General features: G+C 44.4%; 1 long non-coding RNA gene across 2 annotated transcripts in view; it reads left to right on the top strand.

Annotated features, from left to right (window-relative positions):
• LOC111755696 (uncharacterized) overlaps positions 1 to 14,648 on the top strand; it is a 74,788-nt gene that overhangs the window by 189 nt on the left and 59,951 nt on the right. Inside the window, exon 2 of one of the 2 annotated variants that reach the window (XR_010048991.1) lies at positions 923 to 3,296. The exons of the other annotated variant lie outside the window; for it this stretch is intronic. This is a non-coding gene — a long non-coding RNA (uncharacterized LOC111755696). Of the gene's footprint in view, positions 1 to 922; positions 3,297 to 14,648 lie in introns of those variants that run through there. 2 annotated transcript variants of the gene reach the window in all.

Here is a 14,648-nt window from a genome sequence, read left to right as displayed (position 1 = left end):
GTAAGAATGAGGATTTACTGCTTCCCCTTGAGGCTCTGTGTGTCTGGGAGCTAGTTGCTTAACCTCTCAGCGTCCTCATAGAGTAAGTGGAGGGTTGTATGAAATAGTAACTGGCTGTGTCTTGGGCTTTTAGGGAGGTTGGATGAGAAGCTCCAAAGCGCTATGCGTGTAGCTATCAGTGTTGAGCTGTTGGCTGTTAGTAAATCCTTGCATCTGTGCCGCGCGCTTCAGGATTTACAAAACATGTTCTCATAGCTCTTATAAGGAAAGGCTTTGCAACTCCTGAGGTGGGCAGCTCTCCTCACAGGAGAGGACCTCGGGGATCTAGTGAGTAGCAGAGCGAGATCCAAATCTAGATTCCCTCTTGTAGCCCCTCCAACACACACACACACCGTGTACTGCGTCATCATGGTTGAATGTTTAAAAGAAACCTATTTTTTTGTTTCTAGTTGTAATTTTGTTTTCTCCTCTTAGATCATTCAGCACCACTTTACAGTGTGAAATACAAGTGAGACCATAATCACTCCCCACATAGGTTTGCACCATGATTTATAAATATAGGGATTTTTAAGCTTAAGTGTTGTTGTCAACATTGGAAAAATGCCACATCCTTTGGTGCTAAGTATCTTGTAAAGAATAATTAAATAGAAAATATTTTTGAGCCTGTACTATGTGCTTCGCGAGAAATGATAGTCAAACTAATGGAACGTAGGGGTTGGGGATTTAGCTCAGCGGCATAAGCGCCTGCCTTGCAAGTGTGTGGTCATAAGTTCGATCCCTGGTACCAATAATAAGAAAAAAGACCAAAAAAAACTAAAGGAGTGTAAACAGCCTTCAAAGTATCCAATAGAATTTCACATGTGACAGTAAAAGATTAGTTGATTGATTTTAGGACCTGATATAAAATATTTGTGTTTTTCAGGGTCAAAATGTTTTCTACTGGCAAGTTATCATAGCAAGTGTCACTTGTTGCCACTGGACTCCATCCTGCAAAGGGACATTTATCTGTGTCGTACAAAATCATAACTAGTATTCAAACCAACAACTGTGATAAAATGCAACTATTTTGGCCCCTTAGTCATTTTAAAATTTATTCAATGCTATTTACCTTCTTTCCACTGATGGAAAGTTAGGTAGAATCCTTGAATTTTCTCCTTGTTCCTATATATCTGATGATCTGACAGTAATTTGTAGTGGAAGCTTCATCCCAAATTATATTGAGTGAAGACAAACAAATATGAAAAACTTCACTTGAAATTAAGTCTTCATTTCCATATCTCCACCCTAGGCTTATGGTCTATAGCAGCCCTGAAGAGATGCAGTTAGCTTAAGTTTGCCCTCTTCTATCCCCTAGAGTGGCAAGGATAAACCCTTTAGAGTTTTCAAGAATAACAAACAGCCAGCAGAGACACACATGCCATAAGTTTGCACCACTGCCCCAGAGACTGTTTAAGATAGCATGGAGGGGGCTGGGGATTTAGCTCAGCCGCATAAGCGCCTGCCTTGCAAGCCTGTGGTTGTGAGTTTGATCCCTGGTACCAGTAAAAGTACAAAAAAAAAAAAAAAAAAAAAAAGATAGCATGGAACCTAGTGGGTAGAGAGAGAGAAGAGAGGAAAGAAAAAAAAGCCTTCTTCCTGGGTTTGAGTGGCCTTGAGCTTGCTGACCCATATTCATATTTGGATGTTTCCTGGACTCTGGATACTTTGCTTATGAGGACCTGTGTCCTGGGGACTCCTGACCCAATAGGAACAATACTATTCACTAGTTGCCTCTGTTTGCTGCCCTGTACCTAAATCTCAAAGGGTCGCTCCAGCTTCCACTGGCCCAAGGAAAACCTCATACATCTCCAGGGACTCTGAGGTGTAGGCTTATTCCACAAGCCTCCTGTGTTGCTACCACAGGATTCCTGTCCCTGGTGAGCCCACCTGGTTCGAGTCACATCTCTCACTGATATGAGACAGACATATGACTCCATATTTCTCTCTCAAAAAGCATTTTTCTCACACATCCTCCCCTACCACTCTCTGGCCCCTTATGGTCGGATTCAGAATGGACAAGGGGTCCAGAAGGGTGGTGAGGGTCTGTATGTTTCATTGTATCCTGCCCCTTTGTGCTCCGCCTCACCCTCACTTTGAAACCAGTAATTACACAATTACCATCTCAGTTGAAATAGCCTAAAACCTTGTTGGACAGCAGTCACTAGCTATGCTCTTGTGCCTAGGGTCTTGTCTAAAGTGACCTTGTAAGTATGCTACTGGAACCTCCAGCAAGCAGCCCAGAAGGCCAGGATGTATCTGTCAGGCAAGCCAGTACAGTTGAAAGGGGTGACAAGGGCAGAATTCTAGGAATCTGCTACTTGAAGCAAGAAAGCTGTGCGGCTTACTTCACTGAAGAGTACTATACAGGAAAATATTTAGGCTAACACACCAGTGACCTGTGTATTATGCCTGTGTGCCTCCACGGTTGCTTGATGGCTGTTTGCAGAATTTTACATAGGTAGGCTTTGTAAGTAGAATTTTTTTAGAAATAAGTGTCAGGCCAGGGATTTAGCTTAGCATCACAGCATCTGTCTTGCAAGCATGAGGGCATGAATTTGATCCCGGTATCAAAAAAAAAAAAAAAAAAACTCTTATATAGAAATAAATGTCAACATATTTTGTATACCTTAGAGAGATTAAAGACAAAATGTTAGTTATAATTTCCAAATTACTTTCATTTGAAACACTTCATTTCTGTTGTTCATTTGGAGTTTAAAATAAGTCCAGAAGAATAATTCAAGTATTATTATCTCCACCTAAAAGTGAAGTGGAGGTTCAGAGAGGTTAAGGGTCTGCCCATAGACACACAGCGAATAAAGGCCTGAGGCCTGATGGTCTTGATGCCAAGTCCAGCGTGCTGTCCTACCATGGTCCATGTGTAGATACTTTTTCAAGTCAGTGCTCTTCATCCGTATGAAGGAGAGCTACTTCCTGGGCTGCAGGAGCTCTAGACATCAAGAAGAATTTAAGAATGTTTATAGCCACTTGAAAATACCTGCAGGATTTCTGGATTTCAAGTTAAGAGAATTATATGGGTGGTGGACTGTGTAATGACATAATCTTATTCACTCTTGGATGTGTAAAAAATTCAACAAAATGATAAACTTACAGATGTTGTTTGTCTGCAGACTTAGCAATTACATCATAGTTTACATCACATATTCCTCATAGTTAATATCTATAGGCTCTCTTGATTAATCTACTAGATATGTTCTTGAAAAATACAGGCTAAATAAACACTTCATTAATGCTCACAATTCCCTCCAGTGATTTTTAGAGCTATGACAGAGATATGACAAAGAAAAAAAATGTTTCTGATGTGAAATAAAAATCAATTTAGAATTCTAATACTCATTTCAAGACATCCTGGTTTTGCCAGTATGGAATTTCAGTGCTTTAGTTAATCATACAGTCCCTGTGAGGAGCCCATCAAATTGATAGCCTGTACAATTTTTGCATACAGATTTAAAAGCATAAATACATTAAAATGAAACTTGGTGGACATTTACAAAACAATGAAAATTCACTTGATGGGATGGCACAGACCCATGACTATGGCGTTAAACTAAACCATGTGAGCTGAAAAGATCACGGGAAACACTATTTAATGAGGCTCAGCTTTTATCTATGCACATTCAGTATTATTTTGCTTTAACATTTTATTCCTACCCCATCACCCCAGCCAGGTGCTCCGTAGAACTCAAGCTGATAAGGGCTCTAATGAACAAGTGTCCATTTAATTAGCAGCTGGCTACTTCGTATTTCATTGGAGGAGAGGAAATCCTAGTTGTTAGGAAATGATTCAATAAGACTGTATAAATTGTTCCATGCAAACCCTCCTTTAATGCCTCTCCTGGGTTAAGAGCCCCACTAAGACAATCAAAGACATATTTGTTGAAATCAATCATGAGACATTACTGAGCATGCCCTTATCTCTTGGAAGCTTTTGGCTGTAAATAACAGAATGTTCCATCAAAGTTTAAATACCAAGGACGTGTATTATTTTGTTTAACCATAAAGCTGGGAGTAGACTATATAGGGTGGTCCTGCAGGTTAGGGACCAAGGCATGTCAGTCACAGCTCCCCACAAGGTCACAGTTGGTTAGGCCAGCACCGAGCTATGCATTTTCACATCACAGTGTCAAATCAAGGACCAATGAACAAGGGAAAGACCCTCTCTTTCTGTATAATGGAAGAAAAAAATCCCTGGAAGCCTCGTTCTTCACTGGCCAGAATCATGACATAGGTCCCCATGACAGCCCTAGCAGAGATGAATGGAATTACTATTACTGTGATTTATTTAGGTCAGGGACTTTTCATCGCTGAAACAAACACCTGGGTAACTGACTTCAGGAAAGGCTTATTTTGGTTCATGGTTTTGGAGATTGCAGTCCATGGTTAGTTGGCCCCATTGAGGCAGAAGACTAGGACGTGGCAGTGTGGCTGGAGTAGTCGGGCATGACCTGCCAGCTGAGGAGACTCGTGAGCCATGGGCACAGAGTGGCACCCCCCGAGCCTGACACAGGACCAAACAGCCCTGCACTTCCCGTGCCAACCTTCTGAAGTGGGAGCATGCCAAACCTGGCACCTGATTCCAATCTTCTAGCACGAGATCAAGCAGCTCCACCTGGACCTAATGCTGAACGGAAGACACAAAAAGCCTGCAGCGATGGACTTCATACCCGGTGTCCCCTGCTCTTGCAGTGGCCCATTCTGCTAGCGGGCCATATCTTCACTTTTTCCTTCCAATCACCTTTTTTTCCTCTTCTTAGTTTTGCTTAAAGTGTCAGTCCTCACCATCCACCCATCATTCTAACCAATTTGTTGAATGGAACGGGTAAGCTGGTCCCTGGGACATCTGTAACATTGTTGGGCTTCTGGCAGCATAGTGGAGGGAATACATGGCAGAAAAGACTGGTTCACCTTGTGGTGCCCAAGAAGCAGAGACAGGGAGACAGGAGGAAGCCAAAGTTCCAGTATCCCCTTTAAAAGCCCTTACCACGGTGTAACTGCTCCCACTTGACCCCAGCTTCTAAAGCTGTGATGTGAATCTTTTAGAGCTTTCAGTGATGACAAACAGCCAACTATAGTTTGCATGCCGTAAGTTCACCCCCCCCCCATGTCACCATGGTCAGGAATCAAAGCTTTAACAAGAGGGCCTCTGGGGAGAGCAGTCCAGATCCGAACGACAGCAGTAATCAAGTTTCATCACTTGGGTCTTTGGAGAAGAGCCTACTTTTTCTGAGCGTTTTGCTGCCTTAACTTGTATCAACCAGGAGTTTGTTTAGTAGGACAAAGGGGCAATATCTGTGAGTAGACACCAGTGACTGACTTAATGGTCTGGTATGGATTCCCAAGGTGAAGAAGCCACAGCCTCCGATGTCATGCACAATCCTGGATGCCCAGTAAAGTCACCTGAGGAGCTTCAAAATCCACCACTGCCCAGCACTCACCTGGTGTTCTGATGTAGTTGCTGGGCGATGTGACGAAGCAGGAGGGGCTGTAGAGGGCTGCTCTGAGAGCTCCTGACTCAGTGGCCAGAACTTTTCTTTGAAGCAGAACTGTTGAAAGAATCCTTAGCTTTCAAAGCAGAAGTAGAGAAGAACCTAATTTAGTCATGGTCCAGAGATTAAAACTCCACCCACAGACTCAGGGTGCTGTCCTTGATGTCCCAGCTCCCTGGGACCATGCCATGGTGGGCATGTTTACATCTAGTACCCAACTGGTTCTAACCCCACTCCACTCTGGTCCTGTTCCAAAACTCAGTAGGCAAAGTGACAGTCATAAAGCACAGTGCGGAACATGCTCTCTGCTTAGGAATTCCCTGTGTCAGACAGGTGACTGTCAGGTAAAATCTCTGACCTTCTGTGGTCTGCGTGACAGCTTGTGTTTCTATCTGGTTATAGTAACGGGGTTGTCTTTAGGGGTTCAATGGAATAAGTGCTTCAAATCAGTCACCCTTCCTAACACTAAATTACTGTCACCTTCATTCTACAGGCTGACCCATGGCCACAGGCAGTAGGGTGGTGGATTTGGCTGCAAGCCCCACTTGATGGCAGCTGTGTTCCTATAGGCATCATACACACAGCCAAAGTGGACTCCTGCCACTCCCTTGGCGCCCTCCACCCGTCGGTCCCACAGCCCTGATACTCAGCAAAGATGTTTATTAATCACTGTATTTCTGGAAGGATCTGCAAGAGGAACTGGCCTCTCCAAGTAGGCCACGGGGTGAGGGTGGGGGCTGGACTCTTCCATGCCCTCCTGCCACCTGCCTGCCTTCGGAGCGAGTTGTGGTGGACCCAGGCAGCATCAACCTCTTGTGGCTTTTGGTGGCAATACCCCAGGATCCAGCAGCAGAAATCGGGGGTTTGTAGGGGGATGTTGAATGGCACCAGGGACCATGTTAACAGACAGGCTATAGGGCCAGGCTGCAGGTGGAAGTAAAGGGGGAGGAAGAGATGGCCTGAGAGGTCAGGGGAAAGCTGCAGGCCACAGGTCACACAAGGGTGCAGAGCAGGAGGTGGGTGGGCCAAGGGAGAAGTGCCCTTGGCGGAAAGAGCTCCGGACCGGAAGTCAAAAGACCTTACTACAAAGGCTGCTTCTGTCACCCCCGAGCTGTGTCAGGGTGGGCCCTTAATAGTTACAACTGCCTCCCAGCACAGTTCAGCCCTCTTGGTACAGCTTTAGTATGGAATGTGGAAAAGGTTGTAACCAGAGAAAGAGCTGAGGGCTAAAGGTTTTGGAGGTGGCTTAGATGTGACAGCCAGGTACCGAGACCCAGGATGAGGCCTGGCTGGTTTCTTTCCTGAAAAAAAAGTCAGGGTGATGGAGGCTTAAAGAGGTAGAGAGGATACAGAGGGAGAGAAAGTCTGACCTGGCAGTAGATTACCCCCCTTAGGCATTTTGAGCTATTCACGTAACACCTGAGTGACCAGGTGCACCAGCTCCCTAAACTGAGTGCTGCAGGGGAGACCTCTTGGTCCTCTTGGGTGACTGCAGCAAATATTCTTCAAGCTTACCCAGGAAACATGCTTTGTTTGCTTTGATATTCTCAAATTCAGGGGAGTTTTCTTTTAAAAATGTATTTGTGCACTGTTAAGATAGTAGCCCCAGAATGTATTACCTTAGCGATATGACAAAAGGCAAAATTTAAACAGAGAAAAGAAAGTTTGTATTTAACTGTAATCACTCAAGGAAATGTAGAATCTAGTGTTCTAGTATTCAGACAGAAGGAAACCTAGCAGGTCCTAGATCTAGATGAAGGTTCCGGGCTTCCATGAAAAGGTATTTAAGAGCTGCAAATGTTAAACACACATCTTTATCACCATGAAAATAGTTGTGCAATTCTTTATATGCTTTTGAGAATAATTTTTTTAAATTATTATTATTATTATTTTTTTGTCTTTCTCATTTTTATCGGTACCAGGATCGAACTCACAACTGCCTGCTTGCAAGGGAGGCGCTTATGCCGCTGAGCTAAATCCCCAGCCCCTAAATTATTTTGACAAAGAACTAAAACCTCATGATAGACACTAAAAAAAGTGCAAGGTACTTTTTATTAACCAATAACATGGCTACAGTATTGCACTATGTTCTATAAAATGCACACTAAGGGAAATTGTACAAATGGGACCCGGGGCTTCTCATCACCTCTCTAAATTATTTTTTTCACAGTTGTGTGTGAATCTACAATGATCTCAAAGAGTTTTAAATAAATCTCTTTCTCATTTTCTGTGTCACTTCTACAGGGTTCATAGATGAAGAGTTGTGATTAAAACAGGAAATACTGTTTCAGAAATATATAGGATGCTTCTCCCACAACACAGTGTGGATAAAACAATACTTTTCTGAAACTTGAAAGCTAATAGTCTTAACTGCTCAGGAAAAGTGAATTTGAGTGCTAAAAGTCATTCCATAAAGTGAGTCATTGTAGGCCTTTGCTAAATTCACACGAAGAGATTGCCTAAGTGAATCGAGGTTCCATCAAGTTTTTTTTACCGAGCATGGAAGGAAATGAAAAAGTTTCTGATTTCATGTTTGTTTTGAGAGCTTGAATCACATTAAGAAAAGGAATTCTTGACTTAAATGGCAGGGTCCAACTCAGCTCATTTCTCTCAAGGCTGGAAACGCTCGGCTCCCCTAGGACCCTGTGGCTCTCTGTCCCTTAACTGCAGCTGTCCCTGGTGCACCCACAGCCCTCCTCACACCACCCTCGGTTCAGTGCCGGAGGCCAGGCACCATGTGCCGCCATGTGATGTGCAGCCCAGCAGCTGGGGCTGTGTTCTCACGGAGCTCTGTGACTGCATGTTGGGCCAGCTGGTCTCTTAGAGCAGCCCCAGGCAGAACACGCTGCAGATCACCCACCAGGAGCTGCCCTGAGGTCATGGGCGGCAATGAGGACAGTTTGTGCTGAATTGGACAAGCACCCTTTTCTGTCCCGAGCACCCATGGAGGTGGGCCTTACTGTCGAGAACCTTGCCCTGGAAAGAATAAATGTCCCTGTAGGCAAAGTTCAAAGCTGCCTGACATTGTCTCTATTTGATCATTTTTTTTTCTTAAATTCTATTGAAAGGGAAATCGTTCTCTTTAAGATTTTGTTCTTTTGAAACTGCCTAGTTCTGTAATGGCTTCATGACTTTGCAATTCCTTTCTTGACCCCTGTAACCATGAGAATATAACCAAACACACAGGATGCCTGATTGTACCATCATACCAAGCTTCAAACACTGATGGTCATTAATCTACCCTGTAACCCATGATCTCACCCTGACAGCTCATCAGAAGAACTACCAGGCTGTTCTGTCTCGCCTTTGTACCTCCTTTGTGTCTCCTTGTGCATCATATAAAAGCCCTGGACCACCAGAGATCAGGGCCTGATATACTGAGAGTGATGGCCATACAGCTGCATGGTCAGGGTCAGGGTCGCAGTGGAGTTCCACTACCCACTTCCCCCAGCCCCTCTTGCTCTCCAAGTGATTTCGGGGTGTGCCTGTGGCTGTGACCCTTGCAGGTTCGCACGTGTGCTCAGGGACAGGTCGGCTCCTACCTCTTACTTCACTGTCCTTCTAGGGTGCAGGTGTCCCCAGTCCACAGCAGCGCAGTCCTGCCGTTTGGGCCCCGGCTCCCACAGACTTGCAGGTCTCACCTGGCCCCTGGCGCCGCACCGGCTGGCTAAGGGGCAGATAGGTCTCCCGCCATCCCTTGTATTTTCTAGTTTCTTATTTTTTTCCTCTGGACACTAGTAAACTCCTCCCTTTCCCTTCAGCTCCAACCTAACTCTCTCCTGCCAACAGCACCTGCCAGGTCACCACCCTCCTAGCCAGGAAGCCAGAGAGGCCAGCAGGGAAAGAGCTGTACCTCTGCACTTAACCTCATGAGTGCTGTGGGCCCTGGCCTCGGGCCGGAGGCCAGGCACCATGTGCCACCATGTGATGTGCAGCCATGTGATGTGCAGCCTCGGGGTGCAACCTCAGGGTGCCATGAGATATGGGAGAGGGTAGGAAGTGACAAGAGAGGCACGGAAGGAAGCGGGCACTGGGAGGAGACAGTCCGTGCCCAGCGACAGGTGACCTCACACATGGGTACCAGTACGGGGGATCGAGCTCAGGACCACACACTTGCAAGGCAGGTGCTTATGCCGCTGAGCTAAATCCCCAGCCCCCTTTTCACTTCTTTAGTGAGGCCCCAGGAGCTTTCCTGGGAAGCTAAGTGGTGGCCTCTGAGACTGGGATTCGGGTAGTTTGAGACTGTTGGGGGAGGGGGGAGATCCGGCTCTGAGCAGGTGGTGTGAGGGGGATCCCCTCTGTGTGATTCCATCATGGAGACAAATTCTTGTTCACAAGTTCAATGGCTTTGTTGTGTAGGCCTTGTTGAAACATGGACCACTGGGTGGGAAGATGATTGACTGGAAAGGGTCTGACCTAATGCATTAGCACAGAGGGAGAGACCCAGAAAGACCTGTCTGTTCAGATTCTTGGCCCCCCATGCAGCATTCCTGCCTCACAGGCCAGAGGCAGGACCCCTCTGAAATGGGGACCTTGTGGTCCGCTCTCAGACAAGATGGGTCAGAGAGTTTCATGGCTGGTGCTCAGACAGAAAGGTAGGGAACGATTGAATCCATGTTTGGTCTCTAGATCCTGCAGCTGCTTCAGGAACCAAGGATGAAAGGCCGAATATTTCAACCTTATTGGTCTCATCGTCTAAGAAATAACAAGGCTGTGGGACTTATAAGCCAGGAGCTAGGGAGAGAGAGACAGAGAGAGACAGAGACAGAGACAGAGACAGACACAGAGAGAGCTCGCGGTGGCATTTATTCACTGTGCGGCACTGCTGTTAGCTCTATTTTCAAAACATTTTCAGCACTTGTAAAGTCTTCATTAAGCAGTCAGTTCCAATTTTCCTTTCTTCCCAGCCCACGACAACCATTATTCTGCTTTCTGTCTGTGTACATTTACCTGTTCTCATCCTTTATGTAAGCAGAATCAGACAACAAATGACCTTTTGTGTCTGGCTTCTTTCATCTAGCAGAAAGTTTTCAGAGCTTAATTCCTGTTGTTGCATATTACCAATATTTCATTTCTTTTCTAGGATTAACTAAATTCTACTTATGGATCAAACCACATTTTACTTATAATTTTAGTAGTCAATGGACATTTGTTTCATTGTGCTATTGAGAACAGTGCTGTGATTTGCATGCACCTTTTTTGTGTGGGTATAAGTGTTTACTCCACCTCAGAGTAGAATTGCTGGGTCACGTGATAGTCTGTGGTTGACATTTTGAGGGACCCTCAGTCTGTTTTTCACAGTGGTAGCACATTTCAGATGCCCATCGGCAGTGTATGACATTTCCAGTTTTTCTAATTGTAGCTAATACTGTTGTTTTCTCTGTTTTAGATTATTGTCATCCTAGTGAGTGCCAAGTAATATCTTTTTATTTTTGGTACTGGGGGTCGAACTCATGACCTCATGCTTGCCAGGCAGGTGCACAGGCCACTGAGCTAAATCCCGGCCCCAGTGAAGTGAGATCTTAAAATGGTATAATATGCATTTCCTTGGCAACTAATGATATTGAGCATCTCTCCATGGGTGTGTTGGTCACTTGTGTGGCTTTGGACAAACTTCAGTTTAGTCTTTTATTTTTAATTTAGAGTGTTTTCTTTTTGTTGTTGAATCATGGAAGTTTACTATAAATTCTGGATTTTAGAATATATATGATTTACAGCCATTTGCTTCCATTCTGTAGTTTTAATTTTCCCTCTCTTGGTAGTGTCCTTTGGATGTAACAAAAGTTCTTGATTTTGATGAAGTCTAAAGTATCTTTTGCCTTCCCACAGTGTGGTACCGTGCTGTCAGTGTCACAGGCAATAATCCATGTCAGACTCAAGCTTACAAAGATTTTCGTCTTGCTTTTCTCTAACAGCTTCATGCTTTAGCTGTTACATTTAAGTCTTTGAGCCATTTTGTGTTAATTCTTATATAAAGAAAGTGCAGGTAATCATTAAATGTCATTCTTTTGCCTGGGGCCCTCTAGTTATCCTAGTGAGGAAAAGGAGAGAAACTATTCTGAGGCCACAATAGATTGCATCACCTACACGTCCTTTGCAGGGCCAGGGAAATTGCAACTGAGTGAGATTTTCAAGAAAAGGGGCCGTAAGATCCGGGCATGTGAGCTTCCCTGAGGAGTGGCTGACCATGATAGGCTGAGGACACCAGATCCACTCCTCAACCAGAGCATTTCCCCAGATGCCTTGAGCCACGGCCTAAGAGTGGGGACAGTGACAGGAGAGATGGCTCTGGACAGCATCAAGGTCAGACTACGCTGAGGCAGCATAGTAGTGGCCTTAGGCCACCAGGGGGCGGAGCAGAGATGGATACCCAGTGGGACTTCGTTAAATGGTCAGTAGGGTTTTGTAGCCAGAGGGGCTGTGTCCTCCCTTAGGGACAGAAAAGAACTAAGAGGCTAGGGGTGTCAGCATTTCCACGGACCCCAAAACTATTTTCCTTACTTGTTTTTTGTTCTCCTCCAGGATGGTACAACCTGGAAAAGAAAGAGCTACAATTAATTTCCCTTTGCAAAATGCAGTTCAGAAAAGAACATTCTGTTTCCAGGTCTCCTGATTTCTGTAGAAATTCTATACCAGCGTTCAAAATTAAGCCCGTATGCTGAATCGTGCATTTCTTTCAATGATTACTTTTTTTTTTTTTATAAAGGAAGAGTAGTTTATTTGAAAATTAGCAATTGAAGGGGGAGGAAAGGGATGTCACAAAGAATGGATACAATTCTGTTATATTAATCTATTTCAGATTTTTCAAATTTCACAACTATAGTTTACATCTACCAGCACACATTCTGCAGACATTTTTCGTCATGCACTAAGCTGAAAAATCTAAAATTAAATGTTCAGCAATGTTCAGGCAAATGAAGAGATCCCCTCCCCCCAGGCCCTCCTTTGACATAACTAGGACGATACAATATCATAACCCTTTAAAAGGATTAATTCTGTCTAAAACCAGCTCATGAAGAAAAGCACATGGCGCTTTCAGAAACATTCTGGGTAATGGCCCATCTTTATTACATTTACAGACCGGGTGCCTGGTGTTGTCCCTGAACAGCAGACCAAGATTGTGACAAGACTCTATGGGGGAGTCTGCACAGAATTATAGAAAACCTCAGTAGTAGTGAAAATCTTCAAAATAGAATAGCACAAAGGCTCATTTTCCTTCTTTGAAGTAACGTATTCAAACTATACCATTGCTGGCAATGAGGTAGCAAAACACATCCACATACACTTTGCTACTAATAGTGCAAAACAGCAATCCAAATCAAATATACTTTTGTGACTCAGTGATTTGCATTACCCAAGGAGGGATCTTGCCTTTTGCCTGTTTAATACAAAATTAATATGAGACTGTTTGTAAGCCAGCGGTCTCCTAAATAGCTATCTAAATATCTAGGTTAGACAAAATTATATTGTACCCACTTAATGCACACAAAGGCAAGTAGAGATTTGAGATATGCAAATAAAACACGGCAATGTTAAGAGGCACTAGTACCTTTACAGAGCCAGAGGAGGGGCAGGATTGTAAAAATAGTTTTTCCTTTTGTTATTTAAGGTACTGTTAAAGTTACCGTAATGTTTTTGTTTAATAAAAGTGTTAAATAAATTACAGGGAATACATATTCCCTTTTAGTTGTATGTAACGAGGAACAAAATCAACCATAGCATTTCATTTTTAAAAATGTTTTTAAATCTTGCGTCTGTCTGTCTAGATTGCTTTGGGATTTCTTCCACACAGGATTAAATTGCATTTACCCAGGGTGTGTGTTGGGGGAGGGGTGCTGAGGATGTCAGGCTGCTGCATTTGGGGAAAATGCTCAGGAAGGGCAGACTTCCAGAAAAAGTCCTTGAGCCACCAGGAAACTGAGTTTGGCGGCACAGAACAGCTTCTAGGGCACCCTTCCCATTTTGTCCTCTAGAAGTGGCACACAGGGGTGCGCAACAGGGAACACATCCTCTGATGTTCTGCAGTGTCCCCTCTGTTCTAACCCTTTACTGCAGTGGACAGTTCCCCCACCGGACCACGATTTTTTACTTCTTCCTTGCAGAATTCCTGGTAATGAGCAACAGAACCCACGCGGGCTGGTTTAAACAGGAAAGGGATTTATTCAGGAATATAGGGAGCTTAGAATTCCCCAGAGAGCTGGCAAATGAGGCTTCCTGGCACAAAACTGGGGAGACACTTAAACTGCTCCCGGAGAGACCCACACGTATTGCTGCTTCCTACAGACAGCATAGAGGATGTCACCCATTTTCTGCCTTGCTTTCTAACCTTCAACAAACAGTAGGTTCAGAGTGGCACCTAATTCCTCTTGGTTTTGAATTCAAGTCTCGCCCATGTATGTATGATTGGTGGGGGGTCTATGTGAGGCACCTGGACCCCAAACATACCTGCTAACTGTTCCGCTTCTATATTTGGTGGGAAGGACTGATTATGTGGGAAACTCCTTAACTATGGAGAGCAACAAATGCAATGAATATCTACTATTTGATTTTAAAAAACCTTCTAGTTGTCTGATTTACTGTTTTTGGCCATGCACTTTTGGGAAAGCTCGCCCCTCTTCCCAGCAATCTTGATTAAGTCAGTCATGGAAATTCCCTTCATGGGAACTCTCAAAATGGCATGAGACCCAATTGTGACCAGTGAGTCATGAAGACACACCATGGAGGAATTTCCTGGAAATTTTTCTTAGTTCTTAAAAAGAGACACAAAGACACAGTAACACCTTTTTCTGCCTCTGGGTGATGGAATGGGGGGACTTGAAACCTGAAATTGGGGAAACCTCTAGTGACTGGTATGCTTCAAACAGCACAACAGAAAGATGGAATTAATCTGAATCCTTGGTAACATTGCTTGACCACCAAATCGACCAGCCCGAGTCCCTCCTGTCTGAGCATTGCGTCTCATGTGAAATAAGACGTCGCCGTGTTGTTTGAGCCAGTTGAGGTTTTCCTGTTGCTCACAGCCAAAAGCATCGTGACCTCCTCACTCTGTACTGCCTGTGCTGTGTGTACTGCGTGTACCATGGTTTTGGAAACTGAAGACACAGC

Source organism: Cavia porcellus, unplaced genomic scaffold, assembly GCF_034190915.1.
Source record: "Cavia porcellus strain 051 isolate PalLab524CR breed Dunkin Hartley unplaced genomic scaffold, mCavPor4.1 scaffold_7, whole genome shotgun sequence".
Lineage (NCBI taxonomy): Eukaryota > Metazoa > Chordata > Mammalia > Rodentia > Caviidae > Cavia > Cavia porcellus.
Note: the sequence above shows the minus strand (reverse complement) of the source record. Positions and strands in the feature narration are given on the sequence as shown.